This window comes from Protopterus annectens, chromosome 8.part0, assembly GCF_019279795.1.
Source record: "Protopterus annectens isolate FY-2018-M chromosome 8.part0, PAN1.0, whole genome shotgun sequence".
NCBI lineage: Eukaryota > Metazoa > Chordata > Ceratodontiformes > Protopteridae > Protopterus > Protopterus annectens.
This window is the reverse complement of record NC_056741.1, coordinates 1,810,702,585-1,810,720,626: the sequence shown is the minus strand read 5'-3', so window position 1 is coordinate 1,810,720,626 and position 18,042 is coordinate 1,810,702,585.

Here is an 18,042-nt window from a genome sequence, read left to right as displayed (position 1 = left end):
CTAAATTTAGGTTTGTCATTCTTCCTCTCTGCTCCAAAGCAATCTGTTACCACAGATGCTTCAGATGTTTCAGACTTGTCTTGGGAAGCAGTTTCAGGAGGGATAAAAGAGCGAAGTGTGGGGCACCAAGTACAGATGTAGGCACATAAATATTAGAGATGCTTGCCCTGATGAAAGCACTCAACACACTGAATCTTCTTTGGTCCCCTGGATCTCTTCAAGTTGTTATACCACAGTCATGCGGTACATCAGCAAACAAGGTGGAACCAGGTTGTACCCCTTTTGCAAACTAGCTATGTTAGCTTGGAGTATAGATTCACAGAACAATCTCACTCTACAAGCATCCTGTATTTTGTCAGCGCAAAATTGTGTGGCAGACAAGTTAAGCAGGACAAGGGCAGACCCTCATGAATGTAAACTAGATCAGCAGGTCTTCCATGATCTGATCCATGAAAGAGGAGGCAAATTGATCTGTGAGGCATTTTTCAAGCAGACCTATCATCTGGTAAGGTTCTGCTCATGGACACCATGCAAGAAGGTGTGGAAGACTGATGCCTTTTCCTTTCCCTTGACAGTAATGTTCCTATATGCTTTTTCACTCTGTCCACTGATATCCAGAGTTGCTTTCAAAGATTCAGAAGGAATACCTCAGTATCACAGTTCTGACTTCCTTCTGGCTCAGGTTACAGTGGTTCTCCCTATATTTTATATATATATATATATATATATATATATATATATATATATATATATATATATATATATATTGACCCACAATCTCTTTTTTTTCCCCATTTTTGCACATACACACATATTTTTATAGATAGATATATAGGTAGATATATAGATAGATATATAGATGTGCATGTGCATATATGTATGTATGTATGTATAATATGTGCATATATATATATATATATATATATATATATATATATATATATATATATATATATATGGGTTCACTACTAAATCTCAAATTATGGAATCTCGAGACTCTGAAGCCCGAAGACTGGAATCTCGAGATTCCGTAATATCGAAATTAAAAAATAAATAAATAAAAAAAAAAAATATTTAGAAGGTATATGCAGTGCACCCCCCACACCCCCTGCACTTAAATATACCAACTCTGAGATCGCATTACAGTGGAATGAATGGCAAAATTTCTGTTCCGCTCTGCACGGCACTACTCACTCCACTGTGGTGCGATCTCGGAGTTAGTATATTTAAGTTGCAGGGGGTGTTGGGGGTGCAGAGGGGCTTGCCCCCCTGTATATACTTTCAAAAAAATTTTTTTTTCATTTCGATATTACAAAATCTCGAGATTCTGCTCTTCGGGCTTCAAAGTCTCGAGATTCCGTAATTCAAGATTTAGTAGTGAACACACACATATTATATATATATATATATATATATATATATATATATATATATATATATATATATATATATATTGTACATATATTATATATAGATATCTATAAGTATATCTATAGATAGATATATAGATATAGATAGATATATAAATAGATATAGATATATAGATAGATATCTGTGTGTGTGTTTACCATCAAAATCTCGGAAGACAGTTAAACGAACCTTAGAAGGTCAAATGTCACTGTTCCAAAGTTTCATTACATTGATGTTTTTTTAAATGTCTGAATCCATAACAGTGAAAGCACACTAACATTCGCTTTTGCGGATTAACTGTTTTGAATGGAGATTGCATTACAGTGGGGTTGGGAAATGTACCCTTTCCCCTCACTGTAGTGCGATCTTGGAGTTTGTATATATAATTAGCAGGGTGTGTGGCAGGTGTAGCCCCCAAATGGGGGGGGGGCGCAGGGGGGTTTGCCCTCCTGCAAAATGTTATTAGGACACAACCGGAAGTCATGGTAGGTTTGTAAAGTCGACATTGCTGGCTGCTGACTTTCTGAAATTAACACTTTCGGTGTTGTGATCAGTCAGCATTTGGATTTTGCGACATTTTAATTTGGGTAAGTAATCCCTTGCACAGGTGTGTTGCGAGATTTTGATGGTAAACCATATATATGAATACATACATATATGTCTTTAATAGATATAGATGGATTGATGTATAGATATACAACTGATTTAGTGGGGATAGTCCAGTGATGAATATTGACCAGTTTCCGGCTCAACCTGGTGAAATGCAAAACATTTCACAGACAGAAATACAGAAATGCAAGCAATAATGGACTAGTTCAGACTAATTAATTACATAGAAAAAAATGTGTGATGTTATGTTGTCCTATCTCGCCTTCATTCTTACTTGGATGGGTTTAGTGCCAATCCTTGGCTCCGACTCTGCCGAATACACCAGCTGGAAGTCTCAAATTGTCTTGTGGCAAGGTAGGTATCCTATGATGCAGTGGTGCAACGCTTTACGAGGTCGAATGTTCTCTTCTTGGCCGTGGATAAATTTTTTGTCTTTGGCCTTCTAATAATTAAAACTAGTTAGAATTTAGAGATTAATTAGTTTACTGAGTGCTATCACCCTTTTAAACCTTAGCTTTAGTGTGTAGCTTAACCTTATTTACTTTTTTCTGCTGTTGTGTGCTATTTTTTGGCCGTAGTTTTTTTGCAGGCCTGTTCTGTGCATCCCGTAGTTTATTTTACTGTAGTGGAGCTATTAAAATTGCCTTTAGTGTTTGTGTGTATTTCTAGTAACATAGTTAATTAGCTTGGTTAGTTCATTAGCTCATTTAAGTTAGAGAGCTAATTGCCTGTTTTAGAGGGCTAGTAGTGTTAGTCTATTCTATCTATCTTTTTATTATAGCTTTCTAAATCCGTTTAAATTCGAGGTCCTAGTGCTCATTTTAGTTAGAGCAAAGCTATATCTATTTATATTCATTAGATGTGCTGTATATGTTAATTAGCGTGTTTATATTTTTTCTAGAAGTGAATTGATTTTTTTTTACTTAGTGTTTATAATTCTTATAGGACTTTTGTATAAGTTCATAGGTAGGTACTAGGCTATTGGCCCTAGGGCCTATATAAGCCTAGCCAAAAAGGTACCCTGGCTTGGCCACCTGAGAAAATTATTTTCCAGTGCCCCTGTCGAGCAGAGCCACAGAAGTGATCCCGAGTGAATTTCCTATTTCCCATCCAATCGTCAAGATTTTTCTTGAAGAGTGCTAATGAGGAGCTTTGTTTGATATAGATAGATAGTTTGTTCCAGAGTATGGAAAGTCAATGGGACAGGAATCTATCCCTCCAGCATGTTCTGTTTATTGTGGTGACAAGGTTTAGGTCCCTAGAGTGTGTAGCTCGGAGGGATTGGGATTTCTTTAAGTGGAGCATGTCCAACAGCTCTGGGCTTGACATAGCTTTGTATGTTAGGCAGAGATCACCTCTGAATAGGCAATATGCAATGGAGTAAAGCTGGAGCTGTTTGAGACGGTCTGCATAGGGCATCTGTTTGAGGCCAGTAATCCTTTTTGTGAGGTATTTCTGTGGCCTTTCCAATTGTTGTAGACGTCTTGTGAGGTACATACAAAAAGGGGCATTGCACTCTATAATGGATCTAATGAGTGACAAGTAGAGGGGAACAATTACCTCTTTTTTCCTGGATGAGAAAACTTTTGTGATGAGGTGTGCCACATACAAGGATTTACTGACTATTGTGGCGATGTGATTATCAAAGGAGAGACTACTGTCCACCTGTGTCCCAAGGTCTCTTATCATACTTTTGGTGTTAAGTAGACTACTGCCTATGTGGTAGTTCATGGGTACAGAGTTTTTACCAAAGGGGATGACAATGCACTTTTTGGCATTGAGCTTGAGGCCATGGCTTTGACACTAGGCATCTGTTTCAGTGAGGCCCTCTTGCAGGATGTCCACATCATTAGGAGTTTCAATTATGGCTCCTAGTTTGCAGTAATCTGCGATCTTCATTAGCCAAAGACCTTCTGTGTTAGCCTGTACTTCAGAGAAGTAGATACCAAACAGGAGAGGACCTAGGACTGAACCCTGTGGTACTCCACTTGTCACTGGTCTGAAGTCAGATTTGGAGTCTGTTACTTTCACAGTGTGAGTTCTGTCAGTGAGCCAGCTGGCAACCCATCTTGTGACATAGGGATTTAATCTTGTTTAGTGAGTTTATCTATAATTCCAGAGTGGGTGATGGTATCAAAAGCCTTTGCGAGATCTAGATAGGCTGTGTGAACCACCTTACCCTCATCTACGGCTTTGGTGACTGCTTCAAAGAAGTCTATCAGGTTTAGGAGACATAATCTGCCTTTCTCAAACCCGAACTGGGTGGGGTCCAGAGTTTGGAGATTACCAATGTCTTTGTTTATAGGTTCCATGATGATACTTTCCATGGCCTTGCAGACCAGGCTCGTCAGGCTAATGGGGCGGTAGTTCCCGGGGTCTGTGGTGGCTTCCCCTTTGTGGATTGAGATAACCGTCGCTGTGCACCATTCAGTGGGCACAAAGCCTGAGGTGAGGCTATGATTGAACATGGTACTTAGGTGGGGTGCCAGTTCGTTCTGTTGTTTGCGTAGAATGCAGCCTGGGATGTTGTCAGGTCCCATGGATGCTGTGTTCTTGGCTTTGGAGAGTGTGGTTTTTACCTGTGCAGCTGTTATTACAGGAACTTTGCATCCTTCTGGTAAAGAGGTGGGCCCTTTAGGGGGTGAGAGGGTGGTAAAGTTAGCACTGAACCTGTCTGCCAGGATGTTGGCAATATCAGTTGGTTCTGTATATGTAGTGCCATTGTGTGTAACTCAGAGCAGATCTGAGTGTTGGCATTGAGATTCATGACATAGCTATAGAATACTTTGTGGTTGTCTTTAGAATCAGTGGTGATTTTTTTTTCATAACTAGCTTTGGAGGATTTTATGAGGGATCTCAGCTTCTTACTGAAGCTGACCAGGGAGTTCCTCCAATCATGGGATTTTACTCTTTTTTGCAACAGTTTCTTTCTTCTGTTGTAGAGTTTTATTATGGCAGGGGACTACCAGACTGTGTTCCTTTTTTTGGAAGATAACTTCTTGGTTCTGTTAGGGATAGTGATAAAACAAGCACAGTCAATAGGGTAAAGTGCCTCTGTGATATAAAAACCTTCAAAATCAACAGAAACTCAAAAGGCAACACCATCCAAAGCTGAAAGAGACCTTTATTACATATAACCTACAAAAGTATAAAAAAAGTATTAAAGTGTCACTAGATGGCAGTATAAACTCATAGTCCAGAATACATGATGTATGAGAGCATATATTCTTTGGCTTTTGGTTAATTATGTTTTTAATTTAAAGTGGGATTTTTAAAAAAGTGCATTTTCTACATGATTTTTCATATTACTGCCAGCTAGCATAGTATATGCTTATTTAAATTAAGGTAAAAACACTTAAGTATCTAACAGCTTATATGTTTTATATGCTGATGCTTTTAATTCTACGTGGGTTTTTAAAAGAATCCATTCATATATTATTTTTCATATGGATGTTTTATATGGCTGCCAACCAACACTGTATATAGTTAATCAAACTCACTTTAAAGTACCTAAGCACTGAACAGATTAAGCAGCTCATTTTTGTAAATGATTTAGACATGTGATTGGCTAGATAGCTATTCAGTACAATTACCTGGATGTATTTAAACTGAAGCTTCTTTGTAATAATCATTAAATCTGAAGAAGCGTTCATAGTAACGTGAAAGCGCTCACTACGTTGGGCAGTTTTGCCATTATTGGTGCATGCATTTTGTGTCATTGTTTACTGGAAAAATGTTCAAAACAATAAATTTAAAACACCCTTTAACAACTGTACTGTATTATACAAGGAATATTATTTAGCACAGTCAGGAAGGTGTATCAAAGAACACATGTATGTTTCATGTGCAAGGGGCCTATGATTTATAAACAGCCCAAAGTTAAGCTTTATCTGACATCATAGTATCTTAATGTAGGTGGGGTGGCAATTTTCTAATTAAGGTCTTCAAATGGTCTCTGGTGCTGTTACAACACAGAACATGTAACATTTGTTGATGTCAGCTTTCTCAAAGGTGCTGTCAACTCACTTGAAGTCTGGTATAAACTTGCATAAATAATTGACCATACCAAGGAAACATTGTAGAGCTTGAACACTATTCGGTGTTGACATTTCAAGAATAGCTACTTGCTTGGATGGGTCTGGCTGCAAGTCAGTGCTAGTAAAGAAATGACCTACCTATGTAACTTCTGGTAGACTAAATTTGCACTTCAGAGGATTGTGCTTTAAGTTCACTTCAAGTGCTCTGTATAGAACTTTCCTAAACTTTCTGACTTGCTCTGCCTCACCATTGCCTTCAACCAATAAATCATCTACTATTATGGCACAAGGATAACCTGAAAAAATTTGCTCCATTGCATGCTGAAAAACTTCACTTGCACAATTTATTCCAAATGGCATCCTGAGGAATCTATATTTCCAAATGGGGTACTGAAAGTAGTCAGCAGTAAAGATTTGCGATCAAGCATCACTTGCCAAAATGAACTTTTTGCATCCAAGACAGAAAAAACTGTGGTATTCGGTATTAGGGCTGTGCCTTCTTCTACTGTACGCATAGGGTGATGTGGTCTCTTTAATGCTTTGTTCGTCTCTTGGGACAGTACATATTATGGTTTTGTCTGAGCCTTTTTTGTGGGCTGCTACCATAGACGACACTCATTCAGTTGGTTCTGTAACTGGACAAATTATACCTTGCTGCACCATTTTATCCAACTGAGCTTTGACTTGCATAGCTATTGGAAGTTTTCTTGCTGGTCTGACCACTGGACTGACCTCTGGGTCTAACTTCATAGGATATACAACTGGACGTTTTCCCAGCTTGTCATCGAAAACATCAGCATACTCTGAGAAAATAGCTTCAGTAATATTGGAACTAGGACATGTGCTTATAATATGAACTTCTTTGGTGAAAAAAAGCAAATTCATTCTCAAACGGTCTCTGAGACCCAGTAATGACTGCACAGGTCTTCGGACTACATAAAATAGTAAGCTGTAACAGTTCCTGGCCAAATAACACGAAAGCACTATTGAGCCTTCGGTTTGAATTTCTTCATCTCCATAAGAACAAGTTTTGCAAAATTGGCCACATTAAGTTGTTCACCAGCTCTCACCTTAGCAAAAGTGTCTGCTGACATAACATTACACTTTGAACCAGTGTCTTCTTTGAGCTCTGTGGTTTTACCATTGATCTTGACAGTACAAAACACTTCATTCTTTTCCAACAAAGCTACAGCATCAACCTTTTCACCAGTAACTGACACACCATCTACGTAGAAAGTAGAATTGCAGCTCTCTATATGATCAACTTGCTTAAGTGACCCTTCTTTATAACTGCGTGAGTTTTACTTTATTTGCAAAACTTTTGAAAATGGTTCCCTTTTTTTATACTTGTGGCATTGCTGACCAAATGCTAAGCATTTTTCTCTTTTAGACTCATGATTGGCACCACATTTGGTGCAGTTATAACAATAAAGCTTGATTTGAGTTTTTCTGCCTCATCCTTGTACTGCACTGAGCATGTCCTTTTCTTAGAACTTACTGGAAAATTACGGATTTTACCTGGAGAGCCTGCAGGGGTGGCAGGTGCCATGTGCTTATGCCTGATTCTACTAGCCACATGTTACACGGTATCTACATTTGCTGTGGAGCCTGCTAAAACCATGCTCTTACCACTTGAAAGTATACTTGTGTGCCTTTCCATAACTTCGTGGATTTCACAAATCTTAATAGTTTTGCTCAGCATTAAATCACTGTCACGAAGCAAAATCTTTTTCACTGTAGCACAAGCCTGTCCTTTATTAACTCATCCTTTAAGTCACAAACCTACACATTTTAGTTTGGTTTCTCAGGTCAGTAAAATAAGCTGTGAAAGTTTCTCCTTGCTTTTGATCTCTTGTGTAAAACAAATGCCTCTCTAATGTAACATTCATCTGGGGTTACATCTTTCCCTGAATTTGCATTTCAAACACTCGGTGTCTTCCCTTGATTCAGCCTGCACAACAATATGATGGTTTTCACCTTCTCCCTCATATACTGCTGGTGCATATACAAATGAATGCTCTCTTTCAATGGCCTCTGGCCCAGCTAGGTTTAACAAAATAAATGCCCTGGTGCATGCATCTTTGTCAGAATAAGCTTCTTGTATAAAAATATCTTACTCTTGCTCAAATATTCTCCAGTTCTCTATAATATTCTGATCAAATACAAGTGGACCTGGTGTGCAAAATGCCTCTGCCATATTAGCACACACCAGTGAAGGCTTTTGCAAGTATGCACAAACACACACATATACATATGCCAGAAATGTATGCCATTATTTGTAACTATGCCCAATAGCAAAACAAGCCTCTGAATAACTGAACTTTGCAAAATCAGTTTCTCTGGCACAAGAATACTCTTGAAATTACTGTATTGTAAGAAATCACCTGTTAGTGTAAGAAACATTTCAAAATAACTGCATTGTGAGAATAAACTGGGCAGAAGAAGCTCAGAATAAGAAACATTTCAAAGTAACTGCACTTTGCAAATAAACAGTATACAGCACACTGAAACTTTCCCAAAATGGCTGTACTTTGCTAAAGGACTCTTTACAGTGCAAGAAACACTCTGTAATGGCGGCACTCTGCGAATAGACACACTCAGCACAAGAAACTTTTCAAAATGGCTGTATTTTGACTGCAGTTTACAAAATAGTTGCACTTTGCACTCAAATAAACTCTTTGGAATAAATGCACGGTAATAAGCACACACTGTAAGCATGTTTACACACTTTGAGATACTTCAAATAACTCTAGTCATGCCCTTAATATAATACAAAATAGTAGTTATGCCAAAACATAGTACTTTGCCAAAAAAAATGCAGTCGCCTTGCTTTATTTATGCTTAAAGTGCCCTTTATGTCCTTATTATAATTATTTTGCTCGTTTAATCTTTTTTCATGACCATTGTACTTTTCTTGTGCTTGTTTTGCTCTAAACATGCTTGTTTTACTTTAAACATGCCCAATTTGCTTTTCCAATGTAATTCCGAACCCCTTTTGTGCTTTTCTGATAATCATTTTATCAAATATCTTAATTTTAAACATTTAATTTAATTAGTAAACTTTTTTGTGCCTCTCGCTTGCTTAATAATGCTTTCTGTGCCCTTGTAATGCTCCGTTTTATCTTTTTTTTAAAAAAAAATAATTTGTGCAAGTTTTCATTACCTTTAGTTTGTTTCTGGCCCCTTTTTTGTACTCTGTTCTTTTAGTTTACCTTCACTGTTAACTCTGCACCTCATAGCTTTAAAAATCAGTCTCTGGAATCCCGGTTCTGACTCCATGTCGCTCATCCAGTCAGAATAAAACAGACAAGCACTCGTGGGTTCTGTTCAAGCAGCTTTTATTATCTACAAACACATCAGGATTGCGGCATAGTCACTTTAACTTAGGTAAACTTATAAACAGACTAGCTATTACACTCATACATGCTCACTCTCTGGCTGCACTCTCAAAATGGCACTGAAGCTAGCATGTGCTTGCTATTTCTGTGCATGTGCTGTCGTTGGAAATGCTTCTTAAAGGTACAACATACACACACTGTTCTATAGTAACTGTTGTTTTTTCCTGTTAGCTGGAAATGTTGTGTATCATTACCCACATTGTGTGTCTACAGATGAAATATATTATTTTTTCACACATGTACACCTACCTTTGCTGATACTGCTGCTGGTAAACAAGGTGTATCACAAGATAGATTGATAACACAGTGATATTCTTCTTTTTTTTTTTTTTTTTGTCCTGTTTGACCTCATGCTTTTGGCCCGGCCCCAGTACCCAATACCCATGTCAGGTATACCAGCTACTCTCCAACCCCCTGGACTTGCTTCATTTTGCTGAGGCTGGTAGTGGATCTTGATGTCCTGGGAGCTTGTGTCATCTGTACTTCTGTCCAGGAGAAGATTTTTTTATATTTATATATGATCTATCCACTCTTTTTCCTTTCCTTACCTTTCCTTGTCTCCCACACTCATTGATGACATCTGAAGGCAACTCCCCTCTTTGGATCATGCCTCCCTTAGGGAGTATATCAACTAGCACTCTCCTATCTTGGATGGGTACACCCATTACTGCCGGCCACTCCATCAGTTGCCTGGGCCACTAATCCAACCCAGGTTGGCTGAGCTGTAGTTAGGGCTTTATCCCTGTACATCATCAGAGTGAACATACTGACATTATCGTTAAGCTGGGTCTATTACAAGATATATTCGCACACACACACATATATAGACAGCCACACACACACTTTCTGCATGCTTACCTACAGGCAGTCTGGAGGAATGCCATTTCAATGATGGCATGTCTTTGGAGGAAGCTACAACACCTAAATAAAAAAAAAAACAAAAAAAACACAGATAATGAGGATATGCAGACTACACACAGAAGGAGCCACAACCAGAAAATGAACCGTAGAACCAAGTACTCTGAGATAGCAATGTTACTGTTTTTACCAATTTGCCAGTAATCGGTTGCCTTCATACACATCCTGTTCAGAGTGCCAAAGTTACACACTTTTTGTGTACAATGTTAGTATCTGACAGTAGGGAAAGTGAAAGAAATTGTTTTTTAAACATCTTTATTAATTTATCATTCCTGGCATAAGCAAATTTACATTTAGATAAAAGCAATCAAACTGTATTAAAGAGTTCACGCATGTTTAAAACTTTATACTTCACATATATTGCTATTTATCATATAACCTAAGCAGCATTACATAAATTATTCAATTAGTGCCCCCTTTTTTTAAAACAAGAAACTTATTTATTAAACCATCACTTATGACATAGGCAATCATATAAACGAAAACAATCCACACCGACAGAATCCTAGTTGCAAGCATTTTTCATCAGAGATCATACTGACACACTCCCATTTGCAAACATTATGCATCACTTATAATCTACTCAATCATTTTCAGTCATACATTACATAGCTTATTTAAGTCCTGCCTTATTTTAAACCTCATTCCTCCCCTGTATGTATTGCTCCTACAATTCCCATTTTTCCTATGTAGTTTGCTCCGACCATTTTCTAAAGATATCAGTTCCAGTTGTTTTATCTCTGTTACTATATTGACTACTGCTAGTATAGTTGGTTATATTTGGATTTCCATTTTCTAGTAATTCCTTGTTTTTGATAGCCACCATAATTAATCACAGCAAGGCCTTACCATGTCTAGGTAATTCAGATTCTCTATCATAGCTGAGAAAAATCATCTGTCTCATCACACCATTTGGCTCTCCCAGCATCTGCAACAGTGCATCCCGCAGGGAATCCTTAAAGTCCACCAATTCACCATACTCCCAGAAAATATTTATTTATTTATTATTTTATTTATTTATTTACATTTGTTTACTGGGTAGTGTCCAACTGGGCTGGTGGCCTGTTTTCAGTGGAGACCCAGGGAGAAATGCTCCAGAAAAATACAATGCAGGTAAAGATGTACACTAATACATTAATAAGAAAAATAATTACCACAATTACCAATTTTTTGCAAGCAAAGATTAGATAATATTCATCATAGTTACAACATTATAAAAGTAAAATCACAGGGATCTGGATAACTAAGTAAAACTGATAGGCAGTGAGCAGACCTAGACTGAAAAGACATGCGTCAGTGTTACAGAGAGTAAACATTTTGCTTTTGGATTATAGAAAATATGTACAGACCAAAGGCTGTGCAGAAGGAATTTGAGGAAATGCTAGCCATTTGAGCTGTAATAGAAGAAAAGAGTATAGGAGAGATAAAATGAGCATAGGAGAGAGGAGTTATCCAGGCGGAGAACAGGGGCAAAGCCAGTTGTTTTTAAGATGTTCTTTTATTTTTGTTTTAAATGAAGAGTAGCAGGGGGTGCATTGTATGCTTAAGGGAAGGGGATTCCAGGACTTAGCTATTTTGTTTGTGTAGAGGGAGTCACCATGGTAGTTATGTGATTGTGTTATTCTGAGCAATGGCCTATTGGAAGATCTAAGGGACCTGCTGTTTACCTGTAGTTGGAGTAAGGTTGAAATTGCAGGGCAGCTTTGGGGGTTGCACATGGTTTTGTGGGCTAGGGTAAGTTGGTTTAAGGTTAACAGATTAGGAAGTTCTAGCCAGTTAAGTTGAAGAAGAGTTGAGCAATGATGGGTTTTATGGGGGTGGTTTGTGGCAAACATTGCAATTTTGTTATAGCAGGATTCAAGGTTGTGCAGGTCAGCCTTACATAAGTTGGTAAAGATATGAGAGCAGTAGAGAAGTGTAGTGAGTAGTTGAGATCTAGCTGTGGCTAGTCTGGCTTGGGGTGTTAGGTATGGTTTGGCCCTGTAGAGAGCACCGAGCTTGGAGTTGACTTTTTGATAGCTTGGGAAATGTGGATATCAAATTTGAGATGGTCATCTATTGTATTACCAAGGAGTTTGGCTTGGTTTGTTGGCTCAGTTATGGTACCATTTGTGGAGTGAATAGAGAGAGGGGAAGGTGGTTTGACTTGGTAGTTTTGTTTGAGAAGATTACTAATTTGGTCTTATTTGGGTTTAGATTGTGTTACTGGTTTGAAAAGCTTTTTGCATCTTTTCTTTTAGTTCTTGTGGGGAAGGGGTGGAGTACATAAGATGGTAGAGGCAAGTTGGATTGCTATGTTAAGGTTATTAGTAAATATGGTAAAGAGAAGGGGCCAAATATGTTCCCAATTACCTATTTCTTTCCCCGTCACACCTCCAGCATTTGTTGTCTACCTGAGGAAAAATTCTCTGGAGTCTACTTGGGGTATAAAAATATCTATGGAAACATTTTCAAGCAAAAATTCTGAATCTTCTAGATTTTGTTGCATATTTGGGAGACATACATACAGTGCAATGAAAAAGTATTTGCCCCCTTCCTGATTTCTTATTTCTTTGCATGTTTGTCATACTTAAATGTTTCAGATCATCAAACAAATTTAAATATTAGACAAAGATAACCCAAATAAACACAAAATGCAGTTTTTAAATGATAATTTTATTTAAGGAAAAAAAAAACTATCCAAACCTACATGGTCTTATGTGAAAAAGTAATTTCCCCCCTTCTTAAATCATGAAGTAACTGTGGTTAATCACATTTTTGGGAAAGCTGAGTTCAAGTTCACTAGTCACACCCAGGCCTAATTACTGCCAGACCTGTTGAATCAAGAGATGACTTAAATAGAACCTGTAAAATTGAAGTAGGTCAAAAGATCCCAAAAAGGAAGACGTCATGCCGCAATCTAAAGAAATTCTAGAACAGATGAGAAACAAAGTAATTGACATCTATCAGTCTGGAAAAGGTTACAAAGCCATTTCTAAAGCTTTCGGACTCCAGCAAACCACAGTGAGAGACATTATCCACAAATGGAAAAAAACATGGAACAGTAGTGAACCTTCCCAGGAGTGTCCTGCCTTCAAAAATTACCCCAAGAGCACAGTGAGGACTCATTCAAGAGGTCACAAAAGAACCCAGAACAACATCTAGAGAACTGCAGGCCTTGTTTGCCTCAGTTAAGGTCAGTGTTCACGACTCAACCATAAGAAAGAGACTGGGCAAAAGTGGCATGCATGGCAGAGTTCCAAGGTGAAAATCACTGCTGACCAAAAAGAACATAAAGGCTTGTCTCACCTTTGCCAAAAAACATCTTGATGATCCTCAAGACTTTTGGGAAAATATTTTGTGGACTGACCAAATAAAAGATGAACTTTTTGGGAGGTGTGCATCCCATTACATCTGGCGTAAAAGTAACACAGCATTCCAGAAAAAGAACATCATGCCAACAGTCAAACATGGTGGTGGTAGTGTGATGGTCTTGGGCTACTTTCCTGCTTCTGGACCTGGACGACTTGCTGTGATTGATGGAACCATGAATTCTGCTCTCTACCAAAAAATTCTGAAGGAGAATATCTGGCTGTCTGTTCATGACCTCAAGCTGAAACGCACTTGGGTTCTGCAGCAGGACAATGATCCAAAACACACCAGCAAGTCCACCTCTGAATGGCTTAAAAAAAAACAAAATGCAGGTTTTGGAATAGCCTAGTTAAAGTCTGGACTTGAATGCAATTGAGATGCTGTGGCATGATCTTAAAAAGGTGGTTCATAGGTTGGTACTAGGCTATCGGCCCTAGGGCCTATACAAGCCTAGCCATAACAATTCCCTGGATATTTCTTCCCACAATATTTACTTCCCTGGACCCCTGTCTAGCAGGGCAACTGACATGATCCCCAGGGTGAATTTCCTATCTCCCAGCCAATCATCAAGGTTCCTTTTGAAGAGGGCCAAGGAGGCGCTCTGCTTGACATGTATGGGCAGTCTATTCCAGAGTATGGGGAGTCTCTGGGTCAGGAACCTATCCCTCCAGCATGTTTTGTTCACTGTGATGACAAGGTTTAGATCCCTGGAGCATGTGGCTCTGAGGGATTGGGATTTCTTTAAGTGAGAAACCAAATGCTATGCCCGTAGGTGATGCGCGGCCAGACCAAATACCAAACAAACACAGTTGGCCAGCAAATATAACAGATGAAATCAGCCCAATATATAAGTAAATAAAGCGATTTAATAGTATAAATAACAGACCGGTTTTGGCAAAAATATGCCTTCTTCAGTGTTGGAAAAAACAGACATCACTGAAGAAGGCATATTTTTGCCGAAACCGGTCTGTTATTTATACTATTAAATCGCTTTATTTCTTTAAGTGAAGCATGTCCAACAGCTCAGGGTTTGACATGTCCTTGTATGTTAAGCAGAGATCACCTCTGAGTAGACGATATGCCACATAGTATAGCTGGAGTTTTTTTAGATGGTCAGCATATGGCATCTGCTTTAGGCCTGTGATTCTTTTAGTGAGGTATTTCTGCGGCCTTTCCAGCTGTTGTGAGGCACATACCAAATGGGGCTTTGTACTCTATAATGGGTCTAATGAGGGATGAGTACAGTGAGACAATGACCTCCTTTTTTCTGCAAGAAAAGCCCTTAGTGATGAGGTGTGCCATATAGAATGATTTCCTCACTGTTGTGGTGATGTGGTTATCGAAGGTGAGACCACTGTCCACCTGTTTCCCTAAGTCTCTCATCACACATTTGGTGTTTAGTGTACTGCCACCTATGTGATAATTCATGGGTACATGGTTTTTCCCAAAGGAGATAACTTTACATTTCTTGGAATTAAGCTTGAGCCCATGGCTCTGGCACCAAGCATCTGTTTCTGTATGGCCCTTTTGTAGAATATCCACATCATTTGGGGATTCAATAATGGCTCCCAGTTTGCAGTCATCTGTGAACTTTGATAGCCAGAGTCCCTTAGTGTTGGCCTGTACTTCAAAGAAGTAGATGCCAAACAAGAGTGGTCCTAGGATTGAACCCTGAGGTACTCCACTTGTCACTTGTCTGGAACTGGAATTGGAGTTGGCTACTTTTACAGTCTGGGTTCTGTCAGTAAGCCAGTTGGCAACCCATCAAGTGATGTAGGGATTTATGCCCGGCTTAGTAAGTTTATCTATAATTCCAGAGTGGGGGATGGTGTCGAAGGCCTTGGCGAAGTCCAGATAGGCTGTGTAGACCGCCTTACCCTCATCTACAGCTCTGGAGACTGATATGAAGAAGTCAATCAGGTTCAGGAGACAAGATCAGCCCTTCACGAACCCAAACTGGGTGGGGTCCAGTGTTTGAAGGTTGCCAATGTCTTTGTTTATAAGTTCCATGATAATGCGTTCCATGCCTTTGCAGATCAGGCTCGTCAGACTGATGGGACAGTAGTTACCGGGATCCAATGTGGATCCCCCCTTGTGGAGTGGGATAACTGTAGCTGTGCACCACTCAGTGGTCACGAAGCCTGAGGTGAGACTATGATTAAACATAAATTCTTAGCTTTGGAGAGTGCGGTTTCTACCTGTGTGGCCATGATTACCGGAATTTGGCAATCTTTTGGTATTGAGATGGGCCCTTTAGGGGGTGAGAGGAGGGCGAAGTTGGCACTAAATCGATCTGCCAGGATATTGGCAATATCCTTGGGATCAGCATATTTAATGCCATTCTGTTGTAGCTCAGAGCAGATCTGAGCATTGCCATTTAGATTCTTGACATAACTATAGAATGCCTTGTGGTCGTCTTTGGAATCTTTGGCAATTTTATTTTCGTAACTAGCTTTTTTGAATTTTATGAGGGATCTCAGCTTCTTACTGAGGCTGGTAAGGGAGTTTTTTGCATCCTGAGATTTTCCTCTTTTCTGCAACAGTTTCTTCCTTTTGTTGTATAGTTTGTTTATGGCAGGGGATCACCAGATTGGCTTCATTTTTTTGGAGGAGAGCATCTTGGTTCTATTTGGGATAGCACGATTCATGCATGAGTGGATGTGCTCATACAGTGCCTTAGTGTAGGACTCAGCAGTCGAACTTTCAAACCCCATCTGCAAGTGTGTCATGAAGTTTGTCACTTCTGATTTGAGTAGCATGAAGTTGGCTTTGGAGAAGTTTTTTATGGAGGTTTCCTTACCTGGGGGTGGGGTGGGGGTGGGATGTGGATGTCAAGGGTGATTTGCTTATGGTCAGACCTGACCAATGAGGGGGTGACCACTGGTGTGGAGCATCTATCTCCCATGTTGGTAATGACCAGGTCTAGGATATTGGAGGCCCTGGTGGGACAATGGATTAGTTGATCCAGGGCATTGGAATGTATGAATTCCAAGAACTGTTGGGAAAAGGTGTTGGTACCCAATTAGTTTTCCCAGTTAATGGCAGGGTAGTTAAATCACCCAGTATTAGGATGTTTGGTTGCATCTTAATATTTTCCAGTATGTTTAGAAAGGTGTAGTGAGAATCTTGGGGCATGGTGGGGTATCTGTAGCAAGCTACAATTTGGATTGCAGTCTTATCTAGTGTTAGCTGCATCTGGAGAATTTCAGATGCATTGTGTTGGGCAAGTAGCCTGGAGATGTGAATATCCTTGTTGAATATGGACATTCCTCTACCTTTAGTGTTTCGGTCTTGGTTTGGTGGCCAAAAAGTATGGTAAGAGTTGTAGCCTGGTATTGCAGGGGTGCTCTCTGGAGCCTTGAACTAGGTCTCAGTTACTACACAGATATCGATGTTCTCCATTTTTAGGAGTGCCTTGAGAGAGTGCATTTTGAAGTTTAGACTTCTAGCATTGAATAGCATTACCTTCATATTTTGCATGCTTGTATCTGTTACAGTGGTGTTTTTTTCCTTTGAACCTTGCCTAAAAAAGGCACTATAGAGGTGGCAAGAGCTTTAGCCAGTAACCTGAATCCCAGGAGTGACAGGTGCAGACCATCTCTGGCAAAGCATTGTGGCTTGTTGATCATGTCTTCCCAGGCAGACAGATACTGGATCCCCTTTGAATGACACCAGAAGCTTAGCCAATTGTTGAAGTCAATCATTTTGGCCTTATACTGTGGTATCATTCTGGGTGAAGGCAGGATGCTACTCAGGGCTAGGGTCATGCCTGCCTGGGTCACATGATCTGAGAGCTCTTCCATGTCTCTTTTCATGTAGTCCAGGGAGGTACGTCTCAAGTCATTCACTCCAACATGGACAATGACAGAGTCGTACTTGTACTTGTTGCAGAGTGACTTGAGTGCATGCATTATGTGGCAGATCCTGGCACCCGACAGGCAGCTGGCTGTAATTTTCTCCTTGTTCAGCCTGGTGAGTGGGATATCAGTGTACCTGACTATAGAGTCACCTATGACTAAAGTGTTGGGTACATTATCTTACCTTAGGGGCTGTTGTTGGGTGGCACACTGATGTTGTGAGCTATGTGTAACTTTGGTTGTGACTGGTGTTTGTATGCATTTCAGCTTTGGAAGACCTTGTTGCTTGGGCAGGTTAATGTTAAGGGCCTCCGCATATGTGGTATTAGTGTTGCTATGTGTGGGTATTGATGGTGTGGGTTTTGAAGGGCTATGTGTTGCTTGAGGTGTAGTGCAGGTGTTAACCTTCTCCTCTTGACTGTCTAGCGCAATCTTGGCTGGAGAGAGCTTTGCTTCCAGTTT